Raw genomic sequence first — 19,942 nt, forward strand, 5'->3', positions numbered from 1 at the left:
TGTATTAATTGTAGACCCGGTTGAGTGGAAGAGAAGGTCTCATGGTCTTAACTCGTATTCAGCTAAAACTCACGTAAATCCATAACGTGGTTTTATTTAAATAACACTTTTATACTAAATTTGAAGTATTTTGAAGATATTTGACATAATCCGGGATTTTCGAGCTTCTTCGAATATCTGCCGGGACAATATTTTATGTGCTTAAAAACGGAACATTCCCGGTTTTACGGGAACTACCTTCAAAAGAAAACTCAAAAGTTTCACAGAGGAAATATTGCAAAGGAAAGGTTATACAAAAAATCCATCAATAAAACTTGCAAGAATCACAATAATTGCATTAAACCTACGTTTAAGTTTCCATTTTGTCTTATTATTGTAACATACATGTTAAACACGGCTCTCTCTCTCTGATACTTCATGTAACCGCATCAGGTAGATCTGCAGATAAAATATAAGCATCCTATACTCTACTTTTCATATTATAATGAAATTTCTATAGGAAAATTTGATGGAACTCATAAGCTATTATATAATAATTTGAGGTTTGTTCTCAGACCAGATTCCTGAATTGATTTTCTGTTTATATTTAAATATCTAAATTATTTTATTTTATTTTATAAACGATATTCCCAATTATCTTTACATTTCTAATGTATTTAGATTAACTAGTAACTTAGATAAGTTTCAATACTAGTCTTTCACAACGTATCTGTTATTATTATTATTATTATTATTATTATTATTATTATTATTATTATTATTATTATTATTATTATAACTTATGTATTTATATTAATTGTAGACCCGGTTGAGTGGAAGAGAAGGCCTCATGGTCTTAACTCTGCCAGGTAAAATAAAATATATTATTATTATTATTATTATTATTATTATTATTATTATTATTACTATAACTTATATATTTGTATTAGTTATAGACCAGATTGAGTGGAACAGAAGGCCTCAAGACCTTAACTCTGTCACATAAAATAAATTATGTTCTTCTTCTTATTATTATTAGTATCATTATTATTATTGTAACTTATGTATTTGTATTAATTGTAGACCCGGTTGAGTGGAAGAGAAGGCCTCATGGTCTTAACTCTGCCAGGTAAAATAAAATAAATTATTATTATTATTATTATTATTATTATTATTATTATTACTATTATTATTGCTATAACTTATGTATTTGTATTAGTTATAGATCAGATTGAGTGGAACAGAAGGCCTGAAGGCCTTAACTCTGCCACATAAAATAAAATATGTTATTATTAATATTATTATTAATACTACTATTATTAATACTATTATTATTAATATTATTATTATTATTATTATTATTATTATTATTATTATTATTATTATTATTATTTTACCACCGAAAAACTGTTATTTTATTTAAATATATAACTACTACATTATGTTAATATTAAACTATGATCAGAATTTCAGAAGATTATGCACGCCACATCGAAACTAGTCAATTAAGTTAAAATAGATCAAGTTGCAAGCAAATTTAGTCTGTTAGCTACCAAAGTGTCTGCAACAGTTGCGATATCAAGGTGCGTGATCTTACTTGCCTGTGTTCGACGTCAGCTAGGTACGCGTCTCTGCGGTGAGTACGTTACGTGGTGGTGTTTTGCGATATCTGCTGAATATTCCAACCCGGTGGGATTATATACCAAACCCCGAGTTTGAAATCCCATTTACCGCGCATCTTGTTCTCCGAGTCTTTTTTCAACCCCCTCCCCTCTCCACCGCCCCCGTCGTGAAATCTGTTGGCGCTATCGTTGCCCACCCCTTCAGGAGTGGGAGTACAGGGCATTTTGAACTAGAATGAACAGCTAATGAACCTGTACCTGAAATGGAAAAACAATATTGAACAAAGTGACAGCTTCACACGTTAAAGGGCGAGTTATCACAAACGTTTCCAATACATGAGGTATATCTCAATACGAAAAGCGCGAAAACAAATTCTTTCGATGTAAAAATAATTATTATATATTTTTTTACCCCTAAATAGATATTACGAACCTTAATTAGAGAGAACGGTCCAAGAATCATATGATATGTCCCGGAGGAAATTTTTATTTCACGGGGATGAAATAAATTCCGGAATAATTAGAATGATTCTCGATTAGTAACACTTTTTGAGCATCGGTGGTGTAGACAGGAACATATATGAGTCAGTGCATCTCCTCTTATTGACAAAGATTTGCAATATCTTTGAAATTGATATAATTTTGAATTGTCAGTTTCCTTTTCTAATGCCTGTTTAGTCTTTAAAATTCTGTCCACATAATATAGTGACCTAGAAATTTTAGTTAAAGATCTTCAATTCAATATTCATCAACATAAGTTATATAAAGTTTCTATTTTGTAAATTTCACTAAATGCTCTCAATGAAAATGATGTAAAAAATTATGTCTTCTTTTCAAATACAGCTCCAGAATATAACTTACTTACGGCTTTTAAGGAACCCGGAGGTTCATTGTCGCCCTCACATAAGCCCGCCATCGGTCCCTATCCTGAGCAAGATTAATCCAGTCCCTACCATCATATCCCACCTCCCTCAAATCCATTTTTATATTATCCTCCCAGTTACGTCTTGGCCTCCCCAAAGGTCTTTTTTCCCTCCGGCCTCCCAACTAACACTCTATATGCATTTCTGGATTCGCCCATACATGCTACATGCCCTGCCCATCTCAAACGTCTGGATTTAATGTTCCTTATTATGTCAGGTGAAGAATACAATGCGTGCAGTTCTGCGTTGTGTAATTTTCTCCATTCTCCTGTAACTTCATCCCTCTTAGCCCCAAATATTTTCCTAAGAACCTTATTCTCAAACACCCTTAATCTCTGTTCCTTTCTCAAAGTGAGAGTCCAAGTTTCACAACCATACAAAACAACCAGTAATATAACTGTTTTATAAATCCTAACTTTAAGATTTTTTGACAGCAGACTGGATGATAAAAGCTTCTCAACCGAATAATAACAGGCATTTCCCATATTTATTCTGCGTTTAATTTCCTCCCGAGTGTCATTTATATTTGTTACTGTTGCTCCAAGATATTTGAATTTTTCCACCTTTTCGAAGGATAAATCTCCAATTTTTATAGTTCCATTTCGTACAATATTCTGGTTACGAGACATAATCATATACTTTGTCTTTTAGGGATTTACTTCCAAACCTATCGCTTTACTTGCTTCAAGTAGAATTTCCGTGTTTTCCCTAATCGTTTGTGGATTTTCTCCTAACATATTCACGTCATCCGCACAGACAAGAAACTGAGGTAACCTGTTCAATTCCAAACCCTCTCTATTATCCTGAACTTTCCTAATGGTATATTCTAGAGCGAAGTTAAAAAGTAAAGGTGATAGTGCATCTCCTTGCTTTAGCCAGTAGTGAATTGGAAAAGCATCAGATAGAAACTGACCTATACGGACTCTGCTGTAAGTTTCACTAAGATACATTTTAATTAATCGAAATAGTTTCTTGGGAATAACAAATTCAATAAGAATATCATATAAAACTTCTCTCTTAACCGAGTCATACGCCTTTTGGAAATCCATGAATAACTATATATATATATATATATATATATATATCTATATATATATATATAGCCCTACTTTTCACGTGCGATATTATTCTTCTCTAGTGTTAATATTATATTATATAATTCCATTGCCGTTGTAATTTAAATTTTAGTTACTATTTTATTTTACTTATTTATTTTTATTATTATTTTTTTATTTTCTATATTTCTCTTATATTAATATTGTATCATATAATTTCTGTAACTGTAATTTTAATTCTATTTCCTATTTTATTTTATTTTATATCCTTTTATAGGCCTATTAATATTATATCTGAACTGCGACCGAACACGAGCGCTGCTCATTCGGTCTCAAATTTTGTTAATACTACTGTATCTCCTGTTTTATATTGTTTGTATTATTTTATTTCTATTTCTCTTGTTTGTTTGTAATTATATTCTTTATTCTTTATATTTAAATTTAAATAAATAAAAAAAACTGATGTACTGTATACCTCCATTTTTTCTAAAATATCTGTCGAATACAAAAAATGTGATCAATAGTTGATCTACTACGCCTAAAACCACACTGATGATCCCCAATAATTTCATCTACATCTTCTCAAAAGGATATTCGACAAAATTTTGTAGGACGTAAGCAAAAGTAATATTCCTCGAAAGTTACTACAGTTAGTCTTGTCCCCCCTTCTTAAAAATAGGTACGATTATGGACTCCTTCCATTGTTCTGGTACAATTTCCTTTTCCCAAATTGCAAGTACAAGTTTATAAATTTCGTTAGATAATGCCCTTCCACCCTCTTGTATTAATTCTGCTGGAATTTGATCAATACCTGGAGACTTATAATTTTTCAGATATTCTATCGCAATTTCGACTTCGGAAAGTGTGGATTCGGGTATAAATGACTCAGCAGTTTGTATTTGAATTTCGTCCTGATTCTTTCTATTTGGCCGGAGGTTCATTGCCGCCCTCACATAAGCCCGTCATTGGTCCCTATCCAGTGCAAGATTAATCCAGTCCCTATCATCATATCCCACCTTACTCAAATACATTTTAATATTATCCTCCCATCTACGTCTCGGCCTCCCCAAAGGTCTTTTTCCCTCCGGTCTCCCAAATAATACTCTATATGCATTTCTGGATTCGCCCATACGTGCTACATGCCCTGCCCATCGCAAACGTCTGGATTTAATGTTCCTAATTATGTCAGGTGAAGAATACAATGCGTGCAGTTCTGCGTTGTGTAACTTTCTCCATTCTCCTGTAACTTCATCCCTCTTAGCCCCAAATATTTTCCTAAGCACCTTATTCTCAAACACCCTTAACCTATGTTCCTCTCTCAGAGTGAGAGTCCAAGTTTCACAACCATACAGAACAACCGGTAATGTAACTGTTTTATAAATTCTAACTTTCAGATTTTTCGACAGCAGACTAGATGATAAAAGTTTCTCAACCGAATAATAACAGGCATTTTCCATATTTATTCTGCGTTTAATTTCCTGCCGAGTGTCATTTATATTTGTTACTGTTGCTCCAAGATATTTGAATTTTTCCACCCCTTCGAAGGATAAATCTCCAATTTTTATATTTCCATTTCGTACAATATTCTGGTCACGAGACATAATCATATACTTTGTCTTTTCGGGATTTACTTCCAAACCGATCGCTTTACTTGCTTGAAGTAAAATTTCCGTGTTTTCCCTAATCGTTTGTGGATTTTCTCCTAACATATTCACGTCATCCGCATAGACAAGAAGCTGATGTAACCCATTCAAGTCCAAACCCTGCCTGTTATCCTGGACTTTCCTAATGACATATTATAGAGCGAAGTTGAAAAGTAAAGGTGATAGTGCATCTCCCTGCTTTAGCCCGCAGTGAATTGGAAAAGCATCAGATAGAAACTGGCCTATACGGACTCTGCTGTATGTTTCACTGAGACACATTTTATTGTATATTGTATATTTAGTAGTTGTCCAAAATAGTTTTTCCATCTGTTCAGGATTGAATGAGAGTCTGCAAGCAAGACATCAGAATATAATTAACTTTTAAAATAACTTTCGTTTTATCAGAGCCTTTTTTTCAATTATTACTACAGTCCTGCGTTTGGTCACTTTGAGTACAAGTTAGATGCACATGGATCATACTAGCTTCGCTTGCAAGGGAGAGCTTGACTCGTCTGCCCGCTCCGTTTCTTCTGCTTATTCGTAGAGGGCAGTTGAGAATGCTACTCATGTACAAAATATACCGTCATGTGCATTTAATTACGAACAAAATATCGTATTTATTTAAAGCCATCTTATGGACAACAGAAGCTTAGTCTCAGAATAAGTAAAACGCATCTAGATTCTAGATAGGCCTACTTTTTTGTTTCACAATATATTTTTCACCCAAAAAGTAAAAGTCATTATTTTTCGCCTGTTTACAGAGTTTTGAATATTTATAATGCAGTTTTTAAAATAAATAGACATATTATATCAAAGCAAAATGAGTTTAGAAGTAAATAATATGATTATTTATTGAAAGGATTGACTGTTCATTTAGAAATAATTGATGACGCTGTATCAACTACTAGGTGTCCACACCTGTGGAGTAACGGTCAGCGCGTCTGGCCGCGAAACCAGGTGGCCCGGGTTCGAATCCCGGTCGGGGCGAGTTACCTGGTTGAGGTTTTTCCGGGGTTTTCCCTCAACCCAATACGAGCAAATGCCGGGTAACTTTCGATGCTGGACCCCGGACTCATTTCACCGGCATTATCAGCTTCATTTCATTCAGACGCTAAATAACCTAGATGTTGATACAGCGTCGTAAAATAACCCAATAAAATAAAAAAAAACTAGGTTATTTAATGTCGATGGAATTGATGATAACGAGATGATATTTGGCTAGATGAGGCCGAGGATTCCTATAGATTACCTGACATTTGCCTTACGGTTGGGGAAAACCTCGGGTAATCAGCCCAAGCGTAGAAATTGGTTATCACTAGACTTCATTGAATTGCCACACGCACCATGCAATCAGGTTGCCGATGTACGGTAATATAGAGGAGGTGGGCGACCTCCCGGTCTCGTAGTATAAGCAGTTCATGTTAAGAGATGTGACCGGTCCAAATAGATAGAGCAGCTACAGCTAATGTATACCTATGTAAGCACTTGTTTTTGCATTACTGTGGTTGAAATAGTCAAAGCTTAACATTTGTTCAGTGCAGACAAGAATTCAATCAAACATACTACAATGAGAGTGTTGCTGTTCCAAACAATTGCCTCTGGAATACCCTTACCCCGAAAGCCAGTCTTGACCCGTTGGGGAACGTGGTTGGATGCTGTTAATTATTATGCAGAACATTACGGCATAATAATGGAGGTAATTGATGCAGTGGATAGCACAGACAGTTCCGCTGTTGCAGCTGTAAAATCATTACCTTCTGAACAATTGGAAGATATTCTGTTCATTGATTCTGATTTTAAAATCGTGTCCAAAAGCATCACCCTGTTAGAATCGTCTCAACTACAACTCTCAGAAGCCCTTAATATAGTGGATAAAGTATCACAAACCGTTATTCAAAATAACAATTCACTAATTTCAGAAAAAGTGAAATGTAAGTTGAGAAACTTCGTATTATAAATTATGTACTATCAGGTCACAGAAAGACGTCTGAAGTTGGTGTACTAAAAAGTAGCGACTTTCCGTTCTTCAAATGTGCACCTATAACATCGTGTGATGTCGAATGTACATTTTTTCAATACAAAAACTATTCAAGTAATCATCGGAGAAAGTTCACTTTGTAGTCGCTCAAAATGTACGTAACTCTTTACTGCAAATTTCAATGCACATATTCAAGGATGATGTGAGTATATTACATTAAATTTTAAGAGTTAATTTATCTCACTATAAAGTAATTGTGCATTTACACGTTTAGACATTTCCTACTTCAATGATCATTCATTATATTTCTTGAAGGCAGGATGCAGGTTTTATTGTAACCGCAGTATACTGCTCAGTGTTTACATCAGAGGCATACTCCATCCGTTACACGTCCCCTTCTCATACAGTCTATACCGCGTGCGTAGTAAACCTTACGATTCTCGTGGCAATTCCACGAAGTCTAGTTATCACTATTTTACACTAAACCTTGTTTTGAAATTAAGACTAGTACTGTCTGATAATAAATCAACAAAAAAATTGCGGATTATCCAGTAACAAGGAAATTTATATAAAAAAATTGCAACATTTATCATTGCACTGGAATGGGTCGTATCGACTGACTTCTTGTGTGTTCTATGATGTAATCTTCTTTCATTGAAGAGATGAAGAAAGTAGTTTAATTTGAAAGTGAAAATAAGAAATTTGTTTTACTTAAATTAGATGTTTATTTGTGACAAAATTGACGGAACTATTTTTTTTTCTTCCGCAACGTGAGTAAACTACACTAAGGTTTCGATTATGTTAATCGATATATCGCGGTGACTGTAATTTTTCAAAATGAGCAGCAGGAAAATATTGTGGCACAAAATTTATATAGAAATATAAGATCTAATAGGCGAAAGGGATGTGGCCTTTATACATCAGAAGACTACTATGGACGAGCCACTTAAAATATAAAGACCGTTTGCATTTAGCATTTTTTTTTTCTTCGGGAATGGCTGTCCTATGGATTTGTTTCTAGAATTTATTAGAAGTAGACTATCAGACCACGAACGATAACCCGTAAAAAGATAGCCGAGTTCAAGAATTGTGGCAGTGGCTACAGCGATGTGTTGAAGAAAAAAGGGAACAGATGCATTACAGGACCCACCCCAAGTATTCCATAGTATCGATTATATATTGTATATTTTTTATCATTGTATCAAGTATGCCATCTTAACAAAACTAAAAACATACTATTCAATAAAACCAAAAACAATTAAATTAAGCTTATATTAATCATCTCTGTTATACAATATAAATTATATTTTATTGAAAATAAAGTTAAAGAAACAAACCAAAACTAAACTTAAAACACAGTACATTAAACTTTCAAACAAAACAACATTGGTATTAATACAATAATGAAATTAAGTCCATATTAGACATCTTTATAATATATTATAAAATACTAATTTTACTCCATTTATACTGCATTTTTTGGCACAGGGAAAATATTAGTCTTTCACAAAAACACTTTACTAGTATTTTCCCTGGACCAAAAAACTAAATAAAAATTGATGTAAAAATTAGCATTTTATCATGGACTTCACCGGAGATGTTCCGTTTCATTTTTCCCGTTATCCGAGTGATTTCAATGAGTGCTACAAAGCGGCGTTTCTGTGTTTATCATTTAGTACCTTCCGATGGCATCTCTACACGAGTCCATCTCGTTTACTTTTACATTTTTTCAACTCACCCAAGAATTACATGTTTCGCAGAACATTTTATTTCTAAGTAAACCACAATCACATAAAATACCATAGAACATATCTGTATTCATGAACAAAGTAAGTAAAAAGGTTCTACGTAAAGATTAATTTTTAATTGTTAAAAAGGTTCTATTTATAATTCCATAATTTCCATTTCTAGGCTTACATTTTAAGCAAACAGAGAAAATTTCATTCACTTCTTTTTTATATTTAACTATACCATTCGAAATTGCCGCTATGATTATAATCAAACTAATTTTCAACAATATTGATTGGTTGGTTGGCAACATAAGTAAAAACAATATAGGCTATATCGATAATTTAATTGATCGAAACGCTACTTCCGTTCACTTTTTTGCGGCTTTACATATTTTTATATTCAGGGTGGGTCCTATAATGCATCTGTTCCTTTTATTACATTTAAACACATATCCCAAATCATCTCATATACTTCTGACATCCATGATTGTCTGAAAATTGATGTTGAAACTTCCGCGCTCGCCATCTGTTACGTATTAATGCGCGTGAACACATTGTGAATGCCAACAATGTACTTCTACGATGCCATTCCAACGCAATGAGAAATAGTGCAACTTTTTTTCTTTATAAATTTTCTCATTATGGATAATCCGCAAATTTTTTTGTTGATTTATTATCAAACAATATTTGTCTTCATTTCAGAACTAGGTTTAATGTAAATTAGTGATAACCAATTTCTACGCCCGACCCAATCATGATATATCACTACACTGAATCTCTTCCAATCTTAGTCACCCTATGTTGACCGACTCAAAATCACCCTGTAAAGTCTATGAAGAGGGCGGTAAAGGCGTAATTGCTTCCCTGGATATTCACCAGCCCATGTATACACTGTGGCACAAACAAGTAAGAAAGCCTCAATTAAGTAGTTGAATAACTGTGGTGCGCATTTTAAAAAAAATCTTCGTAATTTGCTTCCTTGAACTATCTATTAATGAAGGGCTGACATGTAGCTATAGCCTTTGATTTAACTTGAAAGTTTCCACAGTTTGATACCAAATTCAGCAAATTTGCTCGTCCAGTTGCTCGTAACTAATTAGTTAATTGACATACTATGAAAACATGTGATATAATGCATCACTGAATAACAAGGATCTACTTGATTTTATATAGATGGCAGACAAATACAATGACGTACAATTTACGCAATTAATAGTGTTCATACCCTACATCCTTACTTCTCTTAGAAGAATGGGACATTTCAAAATTTCTTTTAAAAATGTTTTGAACATAACGAATCCAAAAAAGCACAAGACTAGAGATGTTGTTATTAGGCTACAATTATTTTATTATTATTATTATTATTATTATTATTATTATTATTATTATTATTATTATTATTATTATTATTATTATTTATTTTTTCGTCATGTGAATGTACTTTAGTAGGCCTGCAATCTACCCATATAATAATAGGTCGTTTTATAAGTAATGTTGGTTTTGAAGTTTGGCGTTTTGTAAGATTTTAAAGATTTTCTTCAGTTGGGCAACAAATTTACAGGACACTACGGTCATTATTGTGTATTGTGAGCATACGACAGTCGTCAATTGTTAATACAAAGAATATAAAATGGAGGTGATGAAGTTTGAGAGTAGAGTCCAGAAAGTCAAAAGAAAGATAACAATGCCAAAGGAAGCTTTTATAATAAAACAAGAAGCAGATCTATAGAAAAAGAACTAAGGAAGAGACTAGTAAAGTACTTTGTCTGGAGTGTGACAGTGTATGGACAAGAAAATGGACATTACGACGAAGTGAAGAGAGATTACTAGAAGCATTTGAAATGTTAGACCTATACGGAGCGCATGAAATGGATAGACAGAATAAGAAATGAAACTGTGCTAGAAAGAAGAAATAATGCTGGAACTGATCAGGTACAGAAAAATTGAATGGAGCGTGTGATATGGAGAGACAGAATAAAAAATAAAGCTATGTTGGAAAGAGTGGATGAAGAAAGAGTGACGCTGAAACTGATCAGGAAGAAAAAAAAAAAAAAAAGAAATTGGCTGAGAAGAAACTGCCTACTGAATGATGCATTGGAAGGAATGGTGAACGGAAGAAAAGTTCGGGGCAGAAGTAGATATCAAATGATAAACAAAATTAAGTTATACGGATCGTATGCGGAGACAAAGAGGAAGGCAGAAAATGGGGAAGATTGAAGAACGCTGAGTTTGCAGTGGAAAGCCCGCCCTTGGGCAGAAAATTATGAATACTAAATGTATAACACATCATACAAGGTGTTGCAAAAATGTTAACTAAAGAAATCAGAGTGAAACCAGTTGTTACCTTATTTTTACAACACATTATTATGATAAATAAATAAATAAATAAATAAATAAATAAATAAATAAATAAATAAATAAATAAATAAATAAATAAATGAATAAATGAATAAATGAATAAATGAATAAATGAATGAATGAATAAATAAATGAATAAATTAATAAATGAATAAATGAATGAATAAATGAATAAATAAATAAATAAATAAATAAATAAATAAATAAATAAATATATATATATATATATATATATATATATACACTCAGGGACAAAAAAAGCCGGACACTTCTATATTTGCTTGTATTTTGTTGCCAATTATTTCAAAATGAAACAAAACCCATTTAAATAAAATAATGTTTCATTTAGCACCTTATACGACGACATTTGAAAAAAAAAAACATCTCTGATGAGAAAATTTACAAAAAATTACAAAGGGCGTATAACTATGGCATCGTTTGGTCTAATTGTTTTTTTCATTTTATGGTGCCTTAAACATTAAAAACTCTTTTTAGTAACGAGTGTTACCCCCTCTGGCTTGAATAACTGCATCCATACGTCTTGGCATGCTCTCAATTTGGTTTGCAATGTCTTCTTGAGGAATAAGTTCCCATTCTTCGCTAAGTGCTCGCCTCAACTCTTGTAACGATTCTGGTCTCGGTCGTCTATTCTTAACATGCCGTCCCAGCATGCCGCACACGTGTTCAATTGGATTCATGTCTGGACTCCTTGCTGGCCATGGAAGAACATGGATTCCCACTTCTTGGAGATAATCTCCGACCGCATGGGCAATATGCGGCCGTGCATTATCATGCATTAAAACAAAATTATCGCCTACAAATTGGCCAAATGGCACAATATGATCAGCCAAACATTCATTTATATACCTACCAGCTGTTAGTCTTCCATTTTCAACAAAAACCAACTCTGTACGAGCATCTGTACACACTCCTGCCCAAACCATCACTCCACCACCTCCATACAGCACATTTTCGGAATTGCAACACTGTGAAAATCGTTCTCCCCTCCTTCTCCAAACTCTTTCACGTCCACCAGGTGAGCACAGATTGAAACGGGACTCATCGGTGAACAGAACACAGCTCCACTGTCCATTTCTCAAATCCCTGTGATCATTTGCAAAACGCAGTCGTTCAACTCGATGCATCCTGAGAAGTCTGGGACCAGTTGCAGGTCTACTTGATATCAGTCCACTTGCTTTCAACCTCCTTCTAACTGTTTTGGCCGAAATTAGGCGTCCATGCATGTTAACAAATTGCTGGGCTACACTAGTAGCTGGCAGGTTGCGCTCCCTAAGAACTCTCAACACCATATACCTGTCTTCATTTGGATTTGTAGCTCTTGGACGACCCGAACCTGGTCTTCTGGTATATTCTAGGGTCTCTCTATACCGTTTTGTGGCATCATGGGTCGTGCTTCTAGCCATATTCATAAGATTTGCAATGCAACGTACACTGCATCCATCATCGTAAAGGGCTACAGCTCGAGCCACATCTTCAGGTCGCATCTTGTTTTAAGACAAATGTTACAACCCTAGTTAAACTCAGAAAATGTAAAAATAAAGAAATAACGAATTATAACGATAATGAAGCACAAAATGGTTGAGACAAAATTGTTATAGCTGAGACTCCGAAAGCAAAATTGGAATATTTGGTTGTAATGGCTTGTTTATAAAACAAAAAACAATCAACGATGTATACACGTCTCCATAACAACAGATGGCTACCATAATATTGTATGAGAAGATCATGTTTTGCAAAATACCAGCAAATATTAAAGTGTCCGGTTTTTTTTTGTCCCTGAGTGTGTGTGTATATATATATATATATATATATATATATATATATATATATATATATATATAAGTGGGTTATTTTACGACGCTCTATCAACATCTTAGGTTATTTAGCGTCTGAATTAGATGAAGGTGATAATGCCGGTGAAATGAGTCCGGAGCCCAGCACCGAAAGTTGCCCAGCATTTGCTCATATTGGGTTGAGGAAAAACCCCGGAAAAAACGTCAACCAGCTAATTTGCCTCGACCGGGAATCGAACCCGGGCCACCTGGTTACTCCACAGGTGTGGACATTATGATATATAATTTATCATATTATAGGCCTATATCATTTAATGTGGGCGAGTCCATGTGAAATCGGACGAAAAATTAGGAAAAATTACGTAACAGTTTTTAATTTTCATTATATTTTTTATATAATTTGAATAGAGAGAGAGATGCATGTCTTTGCGAAATATGACGTTCCTAGGTGTAACGGTTTTCTTACAAAAATTCGCCAAATTTACCGTATATGAAGAAAATATTACGTTCTTTATGTAGCCATAGTTGCAGAGCTCTTTCAAATTGAAATTTCAACAATGCCTTCTTCCGAGCGACAGCATCTGGCCTTTAAACCTATAAAATTACTACTAATATTCGAAATACTATTTAACTGTCTTACAGGTAGATTTCGAAAAAAAAAAATTCGCAGAAAATTTGTTATAATTGAGACGTTTCAGTGTACAAAATTTGAAGGTCCGATCCAACCTTCCATTATTGAACGTTCCCTTGTCAGATCATTTTGAATCCTCGTTTTCATTAAAGTTTCAATACGGTAAACGTATTCAAATCGATTTGAATACCCCATGAAAACGTAGTATAAATATTCGTGGGAGAGGGGACGAAATATAAAAGTGCGGGCACTAACCTATGGCTTGTGAATTAGCATTTCAAAATAAGCCTACCCTATAGAAGTAATTATCTGAAATCCAAAACTGATTTCCCAGACATATCGCAAAGTGCTAACCATGCCGCGTTCATGTCTCAACATAAGCTATAACTTACTTAATTTCAGAGCGTATTTTCGGAACACATATAAAGCTACCATATTGAATTGTGTATTTAAACAGAATCTCATGGGAGGAAGAAATTTTCTCATAAAATTTCGGCCAGTGTATGGGACCAGTGCCTATCCAGCATCGTGATGCACTTGGGGAGCTGCGATAGGTAGCGAAATCCGGTTGCGAAAGCCAGCTATAACGGCTGGGGGGATCATCGTGCTAACCACACGATACCTCCATTCTGGTTGGATGATCGTCCACCTCTGCTTCGGCATGTGGACGTGAGGCCAGCAGCCGGCTGGTAGGTGTGGGCCCTTCATGGGCTGTAGCGCCATGAAAAAAAAAATAAACAGAATAAATTCGACTGAATTATTTACTAAAACAGAGCAATATTAAAAATTTGTATTCAAGCCCGATATACCAACAGGTTTAAAGGTTAATGTTTGGTATTAGATCCGTATGAAAGTCATTCCCTTTCGTCGGTAATTAGCATAAAAATCATCTCTCTTGCCTCCGATTCATTTTTATTTCCACATCTCACGAGCAGACAATTAAAATGAACTATCAATAAACCGCAGGGAGGCTTACGTCAATTTCATTATGATAAACTTGCATTTTACTAATAACATAACTTAGAAAATATCCCAGATTCCCAGACAATCGTTATAGCTATATTTGTGTACACATAGCCTCAGTGGCGATTCCTCCATGAAGGATATGAGGATGATCCTACAGTTTAATTTCGTGCCTCTAAGGATAGAAAACATTTTAATTACAGATTTTGATTTTCAATGCGTCCCAACGTAATAATTTCCTTTAAGCTTCCACTTTCTGTCGAGAGTTGTCGCCACTGCACAGCTCAGAAATAATTTCCGAGGAACCATCCAAATATCTTACAGCAAACGGTTTTTTCTAGCAGTGAAGTTAGCGGACAGGGGAGAGTGCGGAGGGAGGGGTATGGCTTGAGTTTAACCGCTTTTGAGGATATGACCGCATATCCTAATACTACAACCCTTCTTTCTGGCTGATTTATTTTTTATTTTAGTAGGTTATTTTACGACGCTTTATTTACATCTTAGGTTATTTAGCGTCTGAATGAGATGAAGGTGATAATGCTGGTGAAATGAGTCCGGGGTCCAGCACCGAAACTTACCCAGGATTTGCTCATATTGAGTTGAGGGAAAACCCCGGAAGAAACCTCAACCAGGTAACTTGCCCCGACCGGGCCACCTGGTTTCACGGCCAGACGCGCTAACCGTTACTCCACAGGTGTGAACTTTCTGGGTGATGGAGACCCTCTCAGAGATTACAATCAGAATTTTCAAGTACCCTTGTAGCCTTCTTAAATGCAGTTCATTGACCATTTTAAAAGAAGAGAATACACGAAATAATAAATAATTTAAAATGGTATAATATAAACAATACAAGAATTAACAGGACTTTCAGATGACAGGACAGCCGAAAGAATATTTGAAGTTGTACCCATATTTGATCATTTAGAAGAATTTAACTGTAGCAAGAAATTAATTGCGCAAACGTACGACGGAGCATCGGTAAATATTAGGCAGTACAACGGCTTAGGAGCCATCTTCGCAACTAAAATGGAGAGCAGAATCGAACTTCAGTACAAATAAATTGCCAGTTCCAGAATAGTGAGTCAAAGACTAACATAGGCCTACTTGTATTGATTTTGCATGCTCTATTATTATTATTATTATTATTATTATTATTATTATTATTATTATTATTATACATGGAAATATCATCAGGAAAAACAAAGGCAATGGCTTTCAAGGGCTCTTATCCAGTTCGGACAAAGATAATTTTAGAAAATAAAGCAATAGAACAAGTCTCAAAATTCAATTTCCTAGGTTGCGAAATATCATACACAACAGAAACAGATATAAATAACAAGTTAAACAAGTTTAATTATATAACAGGTACACTAAAAAGAACCTTGAAAAATAAAGCCAGAAAAGACTCTCTAATGAAATTATATAAGACGATGGCAGTTCCTACAATTACTTATGGATCCGAAACATGGACAATGACGGCACAACATATAGCTAGAATACAAGCTGCTGAAATGAAATTCCTCAGGCCAATAGCAGGATATCAAAGAACAGACAAAAAACACAATACAGAAATAAGACATCAACTAAACGTAGAGGAACTAAATACAACCTAAGTTGGGAAAACCACCTAACAAGGATGAGAACAATAGAATACCAAAAGCAGCATACAATTACTCACCACGAGGAAAAAGGAACTTAGGAAGACCTAAGAAAAGATGGAGGCAGCAACAATTTCGAGCCGAAACAGGCTAATGGAAGGCCTAAACCGTGATGTAGAAGAAGAAGAAGGTTATTATTATTATTATTATTATTATTATTACTATTATTATTAATACTATTATTATTACTAATAGTATATTATTATTAATATTAGTTTTCGTCTTGGTCATCAGTCGTCATTCTTATATCCTACATGCAAAAAATATCACGAGTCGCCACTGCATAGCCTACTTGTGATTGACTTTAAAGCGTGTCTGGCAGCAAATACCTGTACTGTACATATTCTGAAATTACCTCTGAATTAAACTGATACACACAAAGCACATTTTCATGCACTGTAAACTGCTTTTCGATCGTAAGAAAGACACACTGAAAGGCATTATAGATAATATTGACTGTATGACGAGCATTCTGATTCTCGTTTGTTCTATCACGTGATTCTTTTCTGATATTTTGTAGCTCCAGCCACTACAGAATGTCCCCAAAGTCCCGCACCATGGGAAACACAGAACTGTAATGCAGTGGCGGTTCCTCCATGGAACAGAGGGAACAGGCTGATCCCTTCCTCCCTGCCCCCTTAACTGAGATTGTGAGATATACTTCATTCTGAAGGATAGGCTACTTGCAGTTTTCGAAAAGCGAAAACAGCAAACGTTAGCAGGCTTATTGCAGTGAAGTGAAAACGACTCGAGCCCTTCTCGTCTGCTGTGCGTGATGATGTGAGTGGGAGTCTCAAGCAATGTTTCCTCCGAAGCAGGCCGAGCGGACACGAACTTACCCGAGTATCGCTGGAAGCTGTAAAGTTACCTCTTCCCTCGCAGAGTATTGAGAAGTGTGGAATATACTGTTTCATCAAGCTAGTTTATTTATATAGTGATAATTCGGAAAGCAATTAAGTTCGAAGAGTTTTTCGTGTGACATAATATTGTGTGTGAAATTATACAGTAGTTCTTAAAAAATCCGTACCATTTACGCATTCACGGCCTGAGTTAAATCTGACGGATTAATGGCAATGGAACAGGTGATTCCTGCCTGTTCCAACTTCAACGAGACCGAGCGGCAGCGCCCGGATGCGAAGCAAGACAGCGAGTGTTGTGTTATCGATCAGTTGAAGTCGAGAGCGTTTAGTTCGATCAATGTTGCTGAGAATAGCGCGGTTATTTTGAATGGCAAACCTACTCCTCTCCTTACATAAACTAAAACAAAATCTTATACAAGACATGGGCATCCCAAGACATTTTCAAAGTAGTTACTATAATTCTGTGAAATGGTTAACTGGGTGGTCCTCAAGCGGCAAATTGTAGGTTTAATTGAGGTTTATTTATTTTTAGTTAACTGTATTGTATATTTAGGCCTAATAATAATAATAATAATAATAATAATAATAATAATAATAATAATAATAATAATAATATATCATTGATTTGGTTTACATTAACACATTCTTCTTTTGATTAAGTTGTAAATGAAGTAAAAAAATGGTAATGTTGCTAAATCATAATACAGATTATTATTATTATTATTATTATTATTATTATTATTATTATTATTATTATTATTATATTATTATTACAAATGGCTTTTAAGGAACCCGCAGGTTCATTGCCGCCCTCACATAAGCCCGCCATCGATCCCTAACCTGTGCAAGATTAATCCAGTCACTATCATCATGTCCCACCTCAAATCAATTTTAATATTATCCTCCCTATATGTCTCTGCCTTCCCAAAGGCCTTTTTCCCCTCCGGCCTCCCAACTAACAATCTATATGCGTTAACAGATTATTATTATTATTATTATTATTATTATTATTATTATTATTATTATTATTTAGTGTTGTTTTTGACCTGTTCCCCATCGACAAATAGTACCGCACGCCACTGCTGTAATGCGTGTCTCAAATAAGAGGTTAATCACGGTGAAGAAGAGCATCGTGTGCAGGTTATTCTGCTCTGCGAATGTGAGGGTGTGACTGATTTTAACGGACTTCATCCTTACCGACTGATGCACAATTTGTCGAAAGCTGAACGAATTTAAGACAAGGTCGTTCATCAACTTACCGCGATCTGGATGACCAGCGCATAACCAGAACTCTTGGAAAAGTTCCACGCCAGTCCGAAGAAGTCTATAAGATGTATGTATGTATTTATTTACACTGCAAATGAGTATATACCCGGTGGCAGTGGCAACTAATTACACTCAATAATGACAATTAATAATGAACACAACTAATAAAAAAACATTACTTACTTACTGGCTTTTAAGGAACCCGCAGGTTCATTGCCGCCCTCACATAAGCCCGCCATTGGTCCCTATCCTGAGCAAGATTAATCCATTCTCCATCATCATATCCCACCTCCCTCAAATCCATTTTAATATTATCTTCCCACCTACGTCTCGGCCTCCCTAAAGGTCTTTTTCCCTCTGGCCTCCCAACTAACACTCTATATGCATTTCTGGATTCGCCCATACGTGCTACATGCCCTGCCCATCTCAAACGTCTGGATTTAATGTTCCTATTTATGTCAGGTGAAGAATACAATGCGTGCAGTTCTGTGTTGTGTAACTTTCTCCATTCTCCTGTAACTTCATCCCTCTTAGCCCCAAATATTTTCCTAAGCACCTTATTCTCAAACACCCTTAATCTCTGTTCCTCTCCCAACGTGAGAGTCCAAGTTTCACAACCATACAGAACAACCGGTAATATAACAGTTTTATAAATTCTAACTTTCAGATTTTTGGACAGCAGACTGGATGATAAAAGTTTCTCAACCGAATAATAACAGGCATTTCCCATAATTATTCTGTGTTTAATTTCCTCCCGAGTATCATTTATATTTGTTACTGTTGCTCCAAGATATTTGAATTTTTCCACCCCTTCGAAGGATAAATCTCCAATTTTTATATTTCCATTTCGTACAATATTCTGGTCACGAGACATAATCATATACTTTGTCTTTTCGGGATTTACTTCCAAACCTATCTCTTTACTTGCTTCAAGTAAAATTCCCGTGTTTTCCCTAATAATTTGTGGATTTTCTCCTAACATATTCACGTCATCCGCATAGACAAGCAGCTGATGTAACCCGTTCAATTCCAAACCCTCTCTGTTATCCTGGACTTTCCTAATGGCATACTCTAGAGCAAAGTTAAAAAGTAAAGGTAATAGTGCATCTCCTTGCTTTAGCCCACAGTTAATTGGAAACGCATCTGGCAGAAACATTAATAATTAATAATAATGATTAATGATTAATAATAATAATAATAATAATAATAATAATAATAATAATAATAATAATAATAATAAGCATCCTAAATTAAATGAAGCACGATCACTTAAAATAACATTAAAGTAAATCTAATTTGTATCTTAACCTAAGTTCGAACTAAGACCCACGAGTGCGCAAGAACGGAACGTACGAAACAGGCTGTCCACAATATTCCTGAAGAAACGGAATTTCTGCATTGTCCGACTATGGGATAAAAATGTGTGTGTGGCTCCTTGACCAGATAGAGATGGCAGGGGCTA

The 19,942-nt window shown here is 34.9% G+C and overlaps 1 protein-coding gene across 2 annotated transcripts in view; it reads right to left on the reverse strand.

Moving 5' to 3' along the window:
- The window catches only part of Crz (Corazonin), a 30,673-nt gene extending 28,992 nt beyond the window's left edge, over positions 1-1,681 (reverse strand). Inside the window, exon 1 of one of the 2 annotated variants that reach the window (XM_069825016.1) lies at positions 1,577-1,681. The gene's annotated coding sequence lies outside the window, so the exon portion shown is untranslated. The remainder of the gene's footprint in view (positions 1-1,576) is intronic. The other variant, XM_069825015.1, reaches the window with a different exon arrangement.
- Between the last annotated feature and the right edge of the window lie 18,261 nt (positions 1,682-19,942).

The sequence above is a fragment of the Periplaneta americana genome, chromosome 4, assembly GCF_040183065.1.
Source record: "Periplaneta americana isolate PAMFEO1 chromosome 4, P.americana_PAMFEO1_priV1, whole genome shotgun sequence".
Lineage (NCBI taxonomy): Eukaryota > Metazoa > Arthropoda > Insecta > Blattodea > Blattidae > Periplaneta > Periplaneta americana.